The sequence below is a fragment of the Littorina saxatilis genome, linkage group LG9 (genome assembly GCF_037325665.1).
Source record: "Littorina saxatilis isolate snail1 linkage group LG9, US_GU_Lsax_2.0, whole genome shotgun sequence".
NCBI lineage: Eukaryota > Metazoa > Mollusca > Gastropoda > Littorinimorpha > Littorinidae > Littorina > Littorina saxatilis.
Genome location: NC_090253.1, coordinates 46,514,258 through 46,526,757, shown reverse-complemented (window position 1 = coordinate 46,526,757; position 12,500 = coordinate 46,514,258). Strand labels below are relative to the sequence as shown.

The window sequence follows — 12,500 nt, the reverse complement described above, 5'->3', positions numbered from 1 at the left end:
CACACATCCGTTCTAGCTTCCGTTCCCAGTCGCCCTGGGGACGCCTGCCACAATAATGAGACGCTGCGCAAACGGCCGTTTTTGGCATCTTTGAGCAGCGTCTGACCGTTGTGGCAGCCGTCCACAGGACGGCTGGGAACGGAAGCTAGAACGGATGTGTGGAATGCGGGTATGACAACTCAGTGTGTGAGAGCGCTAGCGTTGCGTTACCATTGCGTTAAGTTCCATTAACGATCCATGAGTTCCGTTGCCGATGTGTTAAGGTTCCATTACCGTTCATTTGGAACGGCAATTTTGAACCAGCAGCCCGAACTCACCCGTCCCAACCGTTACAACCGTTCAAAGGAGTTCCGTTCACGTCCATTGGTGTTCCATTAAGCTCCCATCCCGATCCCTCCCATTCCCGTGCCGTTCCTTGGTCGGTACGGGAACGGGACCTAGAACGGATGTGTGGAATGGGGGTATTAACGTGTGGAGTTAGGCAGTTCGAACGTGTCTTTTGCGTTGTTTTTGGTGTTAAAAACTGACCTACGATTAAAGAGCAGACATCGCCCTCGAGGTGCATTGCAATTTTGAAGAATTCGTAGCCTTTTCTTATTGAGTATTTCGTCTGCAAAATATATTCAGGATCATCAAGACTTGAAAAATAGAGTGCACCCTGCTGAAAATACGATTTCTTGGTGGTTCGTTCGTTACTCTTGCCGTCCTGATCACTTTACATTAGCACCAGAGTGTGCGAAAGACTAACAAATGCAGATGAAACACCCCAACCTCGCTACTTTTCCGAGCTATTTTTAGCGTTCTCAGTCACTAACTATTTTTCGATCAAATGCTTACGTAAGACCATAACGTCAAAAGATGTTAAAATTTATGTTTGCAACAATGTTCATCAAGTGATTTTACAAACAACAAAACCACTGTAATTGGGAAAATTTCTTAATTCGCTGAATAACAATGGGTTCTTTTATACGTTAAATCCGGAAAGACATATCTATAGCATTATACAGAATTGTTCATAAACCTAAAAAAAGACACTAAAATTCGTTTCAAAAACTATAGTCTGTTTCAAGGAGTTTCAGCAATTTTTAACATTATAAATCGAGATAACTAGAAACATTGAAAGAAATTTGGTGCACTAAATAGAGGGCCCCAAAGGGTTTAAAACCGTGATCGTGATTGGCGTTTTTTGACCTTTCTGTGACCGTGATTGCCGAAATTTCCATTTCTGTGATCGTGATGGGACTTTGCCCGTGATCCGTGATGAAAAAAAAATCAAGTCTCGTGATCGTGATCGTGATTTGTTTTCGTGATCGTGATGGGCATTATTGCAAAGCATTTTATTTTCAACGTACATTTTTCACAGCTGTATCACTCTATGATCCTCTAGTCTATTCGTCAAGGAGCCAACTCCGATTGAAGGGAAGCAACAACACATTCAGAAATATGATTTTGACAGCGATTGCTTCCCTTTAAAAGAGATCCAATCAGAAGGCAAATTGCAAAAGTCTTCCAAACTTCATCCAATGGAAGGGCTTCGTGCAAAAGTTTTGAGTGCATTCAGTCAAATTCGAATTCGAAGATCAAACATGGCGTGCAGCGGTACTGTCATCGAACTTCTGTTATATTTTGTGGATTCAAGCCAGACCAAAGCAGGCGGCGAGAATGCCTTCCTTGGTGGAAAGGTCAGGCTACGGGTCGGTCTTTCCGAAGACGAAATATCAAGGTATGTTGATCTATGTTGCTCTATGACTGTTCTGAATGTAGGCAAAGATCTTGAAATTTGTTCAAGATCTTTGAGTTTGAGTGAGATCATTGACATTGTCGACATTGCCACGTCCGGCTGTCACTCGCTCAGTGTGTCCTCGACTGGCTCGAGATCGAGTCTGCGTGTAGCCAAAACCGAAACTAGAAATGTGTTTTTCATCCCAGCAACGTGGACACGCTTGGCATAGATTCTAATTGTCGCTTCTTTGCATTAAGCTTGGATTTATATTAGCGCCTGTAAACTTTAATATCAACAATGGGTTAAATTCAGAAACAATGGCGGGGAGACGTGCCAGTTTGGATCACTTGATCCTCATGTCAAAGACGATCAAAGTCATGTTCGTTGGGGATTTTGTCAGGCATGCTACTTTTCCGGTAATTAACGGAAATTCGATAAAGCCGTTTTCAAAATCCGGTAAAGTCAAATTTTTTCCGGTGAAGTTAAAAAATATCCGCAAAAACGATCCGTGTGAATATCGCGCAACGCGACCAGGCGCCGGTCTCAATGAAGCCAGCGCACAGTAGTGTTGTTTTCACCAGTTTGGAGGTGTGTTGAATGGTGGTGGGGGGAGGCTAAAATGGGATTTTTAACAAGATCACAACACTATTACAGCCCGGAAAATGATGCCCAGAATGCACCAGATTGCACAGATTTTAACCGTTTTTTGACAAAATTTCCGGGGGGGCATGCCCCCGGACCCCCCTAGTTGGCTCGCCTGCTTCGCAGGCTCAGGCTTGTGGCTTCGCCACTGGCACTGCGCGCTTCTTTCAGGTAAAACCATTTTTGGCCTGTAGCATTCCTGTTTGTTTTTCAAGGACATGAAACCAGGCGATGGTGTACCCCCATCACACATTCATGTACTTTAATTTCAATCCACCCAATAGTTGGGGAGAAAATGGGTTTTCAAGATTTTGCTCTGGAAATGTCAAATTGTGCAAGTATATATTCATGTGTGTGAGTGAGGGTGTCTGAGTTGAATGTGTATGAGTGTAGAGAGAGAGAGAGAGAGAGAGAGAGAGAGAGAGAGAGAGAGAGAGAGAGAGAGAGAGAGAGAGATAACGAAATAGAGAGAGAGAGAGAGAGAGAGCGAGAGAGAGAGAGAGAGAGAGAGAGAGAGAAAACAATGAAAACAACATTCTTGTTACTGATTACAAATCATGATATGTATTTCTATGTGTGTATGAAAGAGAATTCAAAAAATAATAATAAAAAGTGCAACAGTTCTCACTTTGTGTTGAATAAACAATAGATCCAGAGGAGCGAATTACTGTGTGGTTGTGTTTACTTTGACACGTGCTTTCTGTACATGCAACTTTTACCGTGACCGTGATTTGCCACTGGTGTTCGTGATCGTGAAAAAAAAAATCAAGGTAACTGTGATCGTGAAAGCTAAAATTTCCCTTCCCGTGATCGTGATGATACCCCCCCTTTGGGGCCCTCTAAATAGTTTTCCTGATCACGAATCATTGTGCGAAACTTTCTTCACAACTTTCTTTCGTGAAGTGTACGTGTTTGCTTTTTTAGAAAAGGCGTGTCCCCTGTTTTGAGCGAACACTGTTTTCGTTGTGCACTACCTCTGTTTTTAAAAAATCTAAAAAAAATACACAGCGGCCATAATTCCTCTTTATTTGAATGAATGTCAACTTCAAAAGGATTGTTTTAGAGTGCAGATTAAAAAACAATCAATGCATAAATTATTTGAAAAAAACAGTTGGTTATACCTACCGTCAGCTGTGAAGCTACGTACGTATGAAGCTGTAACACAGTGACAAGAATAAAGTGTCACTATGGCATTTTTCACACGTTGTACTGAGATAGAGCGCATGCGCGAAATCGAAAATACAATATTGATCACCAAATCTGTTCTCAAATACGATACGTTATATAAAATGTTAGTGAGTGGTGGTTGTTTTTAATGCTAGAATATCAATTCCTCTTACAGGCTATAGTACTAAGCAGGTAAACTAAAATTTAGTTATGTTGGTCAAACTAGTCACACAGAGCACTACAATGTTTTAATGCTGCATTCGTGTTGTGTGTGCAGGAGTACGCGCCCTTGGGGCAGAAGTTCCACCTCCCCCTGAACCACGTGTGTGAGAGAAGGGCAGAGCATCTCCCTTTGCTTTCTTACTGGTTGAGACGTTGAGACTGAAACCCTAGAAATGATCATATTTACTCTGTATGTGTGTGGGGGGGGGGGGATACTGTGTATGTGTGTATGTGTGTGTGTGTGTGTGTGTATGTGTGTGTGTGTGTGTGTCTCTGTGTGTGTGTGTGTGTGTGTGTGTGTGTGCGCACACACATACACACACACACACGCACACACACACACACGATTTGGTGTTTTATTGTAATACTGTTTGTTGTGGAAATGTAAAATAAACAATAGCCATAAGAAAGCTTGATCTACAGCAAAAATGTGAAGCTCAAATTTGCTAAATTTATTTAATTTGGTCAAATTGTATATTTTTTTTCAATTTACGAAAACAAATTTTGACTTTACGAAACACATGCCAAACGTTTAGCAACTATGATATTAAATCATATTTAGAAATTCATAACAATTTTTTTTAACTTATAGAGTAACTTTATCTATGTTTAAACTAATCCCACATGGTCATATGTTACTTGCGAAACATTGTTATAGGAAAGGATATTACCACAAAGTAATTGAATACACAGTTTAAGAAACTAGTCCTTTGATGAAGACATTCAATTTTAAGAAGAAAAAAAAGTTTTAACATAAAGGAAAACAAAACTCGAACGGCATGGCGCAATTAATCCGTTTTTGGCAAGCATAATGAATATTCATCTTTTTTTCTCAATGTTTATGCGCAATTTGTCTGCCCCAGAGTTTTTCCAACTGCCAGCAGTGGATGTTATCTGCCCTGGCTGTTATGATTTCACTTTATTCTTTCCAAAGAGTAGCACTGAATTGAACCTTTTCCTCCCAATTTAGAAAAACAAAACAAATAAATTCATTTGTAATACTTCATTGTCCCATCTCTGGAAAATTCGGGTCGCTTCCTCCCAGTGGAAATCTAGAAGCAACAGAGTCGCGCTACCCATGTGTATGCGTCTTTGGTTATAATCAGCCACCTAGCTGCACTTATGGCAGAATGACCGAGTTCTTCTACGTGCAACAGTGGTATCACGGGGATGGAACATGGATACTGTCTCTAAGACTGCGCATAAAGTTGACCCCAAAGCTAGAATTTGAACCAGTGACCCGCGGATCACAAGTCCAGTGCTTTGCCAACTGAGCCACCGGGCCCCCTATTGGTTCCATTGGTTTTTTTTAAACAGCCATAGAGATAGACTAAGAGTGTGACTGGTCTGTTGGGAACTGCATTGTCGCACACCGTCCTCAGCAGGCGTGCTTTGTAACAGTCACATTTATATATCGGCAAGCTCACTCGTCATTCATTTAAATGAATAGGCAAATAATCATGATATAGTTTCTCATTTTCCGAATTATCGTTCATTTTTGACGAAAGTATGATGTTTTGTTGCTCAGTGTCCTTTGTCTTGCTGATCTAATGTAATGTTGTAAAATGTGCTGACTTTGCGTTTGGTTTGCTAATTATTTGCTTTGCACCTAGTCTTAAACACTTCATTATGAACAACAATGTTTCTATATAATGCGCTTCTTGTACAATAAACTTATATTCTTTCATTTAATAATGTATTCATGTAATGAGTTTTGTTTTAGTAGTAGTCGTAATAGAAGATTAGTTCCTCTTTAAGACGAGCGCCAGATGCAAAAAAAGCATAGCATAAGTCTTATGCTTATTATTCTGTTACCCTAGGATTACAACACACACACACTATAATAGTAGATTAGCCCCTCTTTATGGCGAGGGCCAGATGCAAATAAGCATACCTATGCATATTCCGTTACCCTCGAAAATGAAGAATTGTCATTGTCATTGTCAAAACGAGGCTGTTGTTCTGCTAAGAGCACAAAACGATTCTTGAGTAATAATAATTGACGTCTTCAAGTAAAACATCCTAGGAAGAGTAGCTTTCATAGACGTCACGATGACGTCACGATGGACTCCATCCCTATCCACTCAATGAAATGAATATGGACACAAACAATGTCGGTAGGTTTTCGGATGCAAACTGATTCTCCTCACACACTCAATAGTTGGTCACCTACTAGTGACGTCACTATTTTCAGATTTTGAAAACCCACCAATTAAGCACCAATGTTAACGGCACAGTCAACTGTTTGGTTTACAATCTACCTGGTTTGTTTCTATGAGGGGTGGGTATTAAAATGCTAAATGCCTAGTCTTTCGGATGAGACGAAAAACCGAGGTCCCTTCGTGTACACTACATTGGGGTGTGCACGTTAAAGATCCCACGATTGACAAAAGGGTCTTTCCTGGAAAAATTGTATAGGCATAGATAAAAATGTCCACCAAAATACCCGTGTGACTTGGAATAATAGGCCGTGAAAAGTAGGATATGCGCCGAAATGGCTGCGATCTGCTGGCCGATGTGAATGCGTGATGTATTGTGTAAAAAAAATTCCATCTCACACGGCATAAATAAATCCCTGCGCCTTGAATAAAAATGAAAAAAATAAAATAAATCCCTGCGCTTAGAACTGTACCCACGGAATACGCGCGATATAAGCCTCATATTGATTGATTGAGACACACTTACATTACTCATCATCTCTTCAGAAGCAAAAACATTCGGAAGCCAAAGTTGTCTTAAAAAATGCTCACAGAGATGACTCATATTTGCTTAGTGCGAGGCGACAAAAGCACAGCCAATAAGATCTGTGTTTACAAACGTGTCTACATTGAGTGGATTGATTGGTTAATTGATCGATTGTGTGATGGAGTTTTCTTTATTTTGATTGTTTTCTTCTTGCAATAATGTCTACTTTGCCTTCCCCGGTTGAAGTATACGGTTAAAAATTTTTTTTTTTAAAAAATGCTAATTGCTCAAGCTTTCAACCAAAATCATGAACGTCCTTAAACGCGTCCGAACTGAAACAAGTTGATGAAAGTAGGACGAACGGACACCTATTTTCGTCAAAATCAGTACGAACGGAAACACAACTGGTTTATAAAAATTCAATACATTGTATGCTTCACATGGGTCCAATATCACTCGTAGGAGTTTTTTTGTGCTATCTGAAAAACATTGGAACACACATAACCTGTAGTGGGGGCCTGTTTCTCCCTGATCTAACGTGTACGAACGGAATCACTATTTGTACGAACGGAAACAGGTTCTTTTGTACGAACTGAATCATGGCGTACGAACGGTATCGGCATGTGATTGTACAAAAGCCATGGGTTTCTTTAAGCTTTTGTTCAAGCGAAATGTCACAACAGGCAATGCTTTTGGTGCTGATGTGCAAATCAGGGGTCAGTTTTAATTACAGAGTGAGAAAAACAAGAAAATGTTGGAAAACACACACACACACAATTTGTTTTATATATATATATATTATTAATATATATCAGAAACATATCATCAATCATTTAAACATCTGTCACACACACACACACACACACACACACACACACACACACACACACACACACACACACACACACACACACACACATATATATATATATATATATACACACATACACACACACACACACACACACACCCTCACACACACACACACACACACACACACACACACATTCACACACAACCACACAAAAAACACAAAGAGTACGCATGTTTCTATCAATTACTTTTACAGTAAGACTTTAAGCTAGTGTCCAGTTAAAGATAAATCATGACAAATGCCCACGCTGCGCAGAAAGCAAACAGGATGTTAAAGGCACAGTAAGCCTCCCGTAAACCATCACTGAGCTCCCCGAGCGTCTAAACACAGTCCACGCGTACTTCCATTTGAACGCTCATCGAACAGGTACATCCTAGCTGTTTTCTGTCGAGAGTGAGACATTTTCAAATAATTTAGTTTAGTTTACTATGCGAACGGACAATCAGGCGCCTCATTTTGAAGCTAGACCTAACTTTTAAAATCTAAATAATAAATTGACAGATTGTTACACAAACATTCTTAAATCATAACATAATTATGTGTTCATCAAGACAAGAACAGTACAATTCGAAGTTTTGAAAGTTTAAAAAAAGAAAAGCCCGGAAACGTGTCATGCAGAACGTCTTTCTCATAGCAGACGACGTTTGTGCCTAGCGCCAGTTCCTCTGAACCGTCAACCACCACCGCTCTAGTTCGCAGCCGTTTGTGGCGTTTTAGAATCAGAGGTACAAAATAACGTACTATTGCAGATAAGCTTACAGCGAGTCGCATTAAAATCACAAACTGACGACTAAATTGTGAAAAAAAAGGAAACTGGATCACACGGGTTCACGATGGCTCAGGGGTAAGATAAACCACACGAAAATAAATTCTTTGAAAATTGCTCGCTCTTTACGGAGGGCACCTAGGATGTTCTCTTACGGTGAGTTTTTAAATGAAAGGGTGTTTGTACTGTGTGCAAAAGCCTGACAGTATCTGTGGTGGTTTACGGGAGGCTTACTGTGCCTTTAAGAATCTTTGTATAACAAGCTGTCAATTTATTATTTAGATTTTAAAAGTTAGATCTAGCGCCAAAACGCTCCGTCCGATTGTCTGATCAGACAATCCGGCTGGCCACACAAAAATAAATTCTTTAAAAATTGCTCGCTATTAAACGTAGGGCACGATGTTCTCAAGCGGTGAGTGTTTAAACGAAAGGGTGTTTGTACTCTGTGTAAAATCCTGACAGTGTATGTGATGGTTAAGGATTACAGGAGGCTGACAGTGCCTTTAACTCTTAGTGTGTTTGTGTGTGTGTGTGCGCGCGTGTGTGTGTGTGTGTGTGTGTGTGTGTGTGTGGATGTGTGTGTATGTGTGTGTGTGTGTGTGTGTTTGTTATTGTGTGTGAGTGTTTTTGTGCGTGCGTGTATGTGCGAGTGTGTGTGTGTGTGTGTGTGTGTGTGTGTGTGTGCGAGTGTGTGTGTGTGTGAGTGTGTATTGAGTGTGTGTGCGTGTGTGTGTGTGTGTGTGCGTGTGTGTGTGTGTGTGTGTACGCGCCCTTAAGATAAACAACAGTTTTTCATGAAGTGTTTTATGTACCCTACAGGCGAGGAACCACAAATTGACAATTTTTGAGCCCGACAATATCCCTGCTGTTACCTTTCCTGCAGGTAATGTTTAAAACCCTGCAACAGCGGTGACAAGAACATTGTGTCATTATGGCATTTTACACAAACATTTTGCACTCGAAAAATACAATATTGCCGATCACAAAATCAATTCTCAGATATAGGGCCTACGTTAAATATAATGTTAGTGAGGGTCGGTTGTTTTCAATGCTAGAAAATACATCCCTATTACACGCTGTAGAGTACTAAGCAGGTCATTCAATAGTTGTCATGTTGGTCAAACTAGTCACAGGATGCACTACAATGTCAATGACAAGGACTGTTTGAACGCTGCGTTCGTGTTGTGTGTGCAGAAGTTCGACCTCCCCCTGAGCCACGTGCGTGAGAGACGGGCAGAGCATCTTCCTATGCTTTCTTACTCGTTGTGGCTTAAATACGCTTAGAGACTGATACGCTAGGAATAATCACATTCGCAAGTTGTGTGTGTATGTGTGTGTGTGTGTGTGTGTGTGTGTGTGTGTGTGTGTGAGTGTCTGTGCACACTGCTGTGTGAGAGTGTGAGCGAGTGTGTGTGTGCCTGTGTGTGTGTGTGTGTGTGTGCCAGTGTTTGTAAGCGTGTGTGTTTGTAAGCGTGCCTGTGTATACGTAAGCGTGTGCGCTTTTGGGTTTGGTGGGGCTGGGGGGGGGGGGGGGGGGTCAAGTCACCTCAGATTCAAATCATATCACCCATTGACAAACAACGTGACAAATGAGTAAGAGAAAAACCCTATGCTACTCCTTTTAATTAACTCATCAGTGGCCCATTGCTGTGTGTTCAGTGCAAAGCTGATGAAATTCAGAGAAGAACTTGATAACACACTGTCAGACAGTTGTACCCGGCTTCAACGGCGTTTGGCTTATGACACTATTCAACACAGTCATGACTATAAACAAAACATATTGGGGGAGGGAGGCTGCACCTACTGTGGCTACTGATGAAATCAGTCACATATATATAGTGTTGTCAGTAGCATAAAAAACAAGAAAGGTTCATTTTTGAATTCATGTTGACAAATGTTAATAGTTAATAATGCCTTGTATAGTATGTGTGTGTGTGTGTGTGTGTGTGTGTGTGTGTGTGCGTGTGTGTGTGTGTGTGTGTGTGTGTGCGTGCGTGCGTGCGTGCATGTGTGTGGGTGTGGGTGTATGTGAGAGAGAGTTGTGTGTGTGTGTGTGTGTGTGTGTGTGTGTGTGTAGGCATTCGCAGAAAACCACAGGACATATCTTCATGAAACTTTACATACAAATTGTTTCAGATCATATCCTCAGACGTTGTTTTCCCATATTATCGATAAATGTCGCAAATGATCAAATTAGTCGACATTTTTGTCGAACCACCAATGATCCAATGCGGACTATACGATTTTATTTCAGCTTGGAAGCTGAATAATTAGTTAATTGATTTGTTCATTAAAATTATAAACATTTTAATCAAAATTGAATATTTTAATAACAGATTCAAAACTAATTGCATTGTATTCTTTACCATTTCCGGTATCCAAAATTATTTAGATATGTCATGTTTGCTGTGAAAATTTGCTCAAAATTAGAGAAAATCGGTTATATAGTCGCATGCTTCGCGGAAGCTCGACTCGTCTTGATCCTGTGTTTTTTCGGTGTAGTTAGTCGAGACTATCTTAATATGGTCTCGGCGATGACTGTTTTTACATTTAGTCAAGTTTTGACTACATGTTTTAACATAGAGGGGGAATCGAGACGAGGGTCGTGGTGTACGTGTGTGTGTGTGTGTGTGTGTGTGTGTGTGTGTGTGTGTGTGTGTGTGTGTGTGTGTGTGTCTGTGCGTGTGTCTGTGTGTGTGGAAACAGCATGGAGACACGACTATATTGATGTCGCAAAATTTGACACCGCAAACACAACAGCAATGTTTAATACATTATAGTTATTCTTGTCCATTTATGTAAGATTTCGCCCCAAAAGTAAGTGTTCATTTTCTGCACCACAGATTAATTATTCAGTCCCATGTACACTCAAACACACAGATACCAAGTGTGTTATATAATCTTATTGTTTCATTGATTGAAAGGAAAAATCCGTCGGGTAGGTTCTGAGAAATGCTCGTCACATACACACAAACACACATACATCGGGAGACAAACCTCGCTCTCCGCTCTTGTTAAATTATTCAGTCATTCCTTGACTGAATGTAAACAGGCACAACTGGCCTTCCACAATCAACATGTGCACCCAACATTGACCCCATTTTTTCAGCACAAGTACAACTGTGTCGACATAGCAAACCGCATCAGAAAGGTCACGAGTCTCACACCAAAGGCAAAACGCACGAGTCTCACTGCAGTGTGCAGCGCGAAAAGTTTGTCTCATTTCTAGCATCCAATACATACAACGGCTAACATCAGTCAGTGTGACCAAAGAACACGACTGCGCTGGTCAAAGTAGTGAAGAGATAAGTGGCAAAGAAGGTGTGTCTGGATTAATTTCGTCATGCAGAGAGGAAGAGGGAGAGATGGAGGGGGAAAGTGGGTGAGAGAGAGAGAGAGAGACAGAGAGAGAGAGAGAACACACACACACACACACACACACACACACTGACACAGATAACGCACTGCAGAGATTAACGCACCGGCAAGCCTTCTAGGGTTATTTTCAGCCTACAAAAAAACTACTTTTGCACCGACACAGAAGACCAAACAACGACTCGCATTTTACACGAACGGACAACTCCGCATTGCAACGTGTTAGATAGACGCACCGAAGAGCGTTCTAGTTGTTGTTTTTATCAGCCTACAAATTAAACAACTACTTCAGCACCGGCACAGAAGACCAGACAACGACTCGCATTTTACACGAACGGACAACTCCGCATTGCAACGTGTTAGATAGACGCACCGAAGAGCGTTCTAGTTGTTGTTTTTATCAGCCTACAAAAAAACTACTTCAGCACCGGCACAGAAGACCAGACAACGACTCGCATTTTACACGAACGGACACACACTAAGTGACGGGCTACAGAATACGTGGATCAGCGGTGAGTGACCGTTGAAAGGCTTTGTTGGTGGTGATGTTAGATTTATGTGTTACATTCTGGTGATGTTAGATTTATGTGCAAACTACAGAACCGGCAGTGGTGAGGGGCTTTGTTGGTGGTGATGTTAAATTTATGTGTTCATTGTTAGGTGCAAGCTGAAGGTTCTTTTTAGTTTCACTGCATGTCACTTGGCTTTTGATTGTTTCACGTGCTGTAATGACCACGACAGAGACACACTGGTGACAGACTAGACGCTTCATGGCTTAAACATAGACAGACAGACAGACGTGACAGACACATGCACGCACGCACGCACGCACACATATATATACACACACTAACACAGACACACGTACGCACGCACGCACGCACACACATACACGCACACACACACACACACATACACACACACACAGCCAAACACACGCACACACACACACACACACTCACACAAACACACACACACCGCACACACACACACACACACACTGCACACACACACACACACACACACCGCACACACACACACACACA

General features: G+C 41.3%; 1 protein-coding gene across 2 annotated transcripts in view; it reads left to right on the top strand.

Moving 5' to 3' along the window:
* Positions 1-11,550: 11,550 nt before the first annotated feature.
* The window catches only part of LOC138976252 (sulfotransferase 1A2-like), a 7,874-nt gene continuing 6,924 nt past the window's right edge, over positions 11,551-12,500 (top strand). For both annotated transcript variants that reach the window (XM_070349091.1, XM_070349089.1), the window contains exon 1: positions 11,551-11,966. The gene's annotated coding sequence lies outside the window, so the exon portion shown is untranslated. The remainder of the gene's footprint in view (positions 11,967-12,500) is intronic.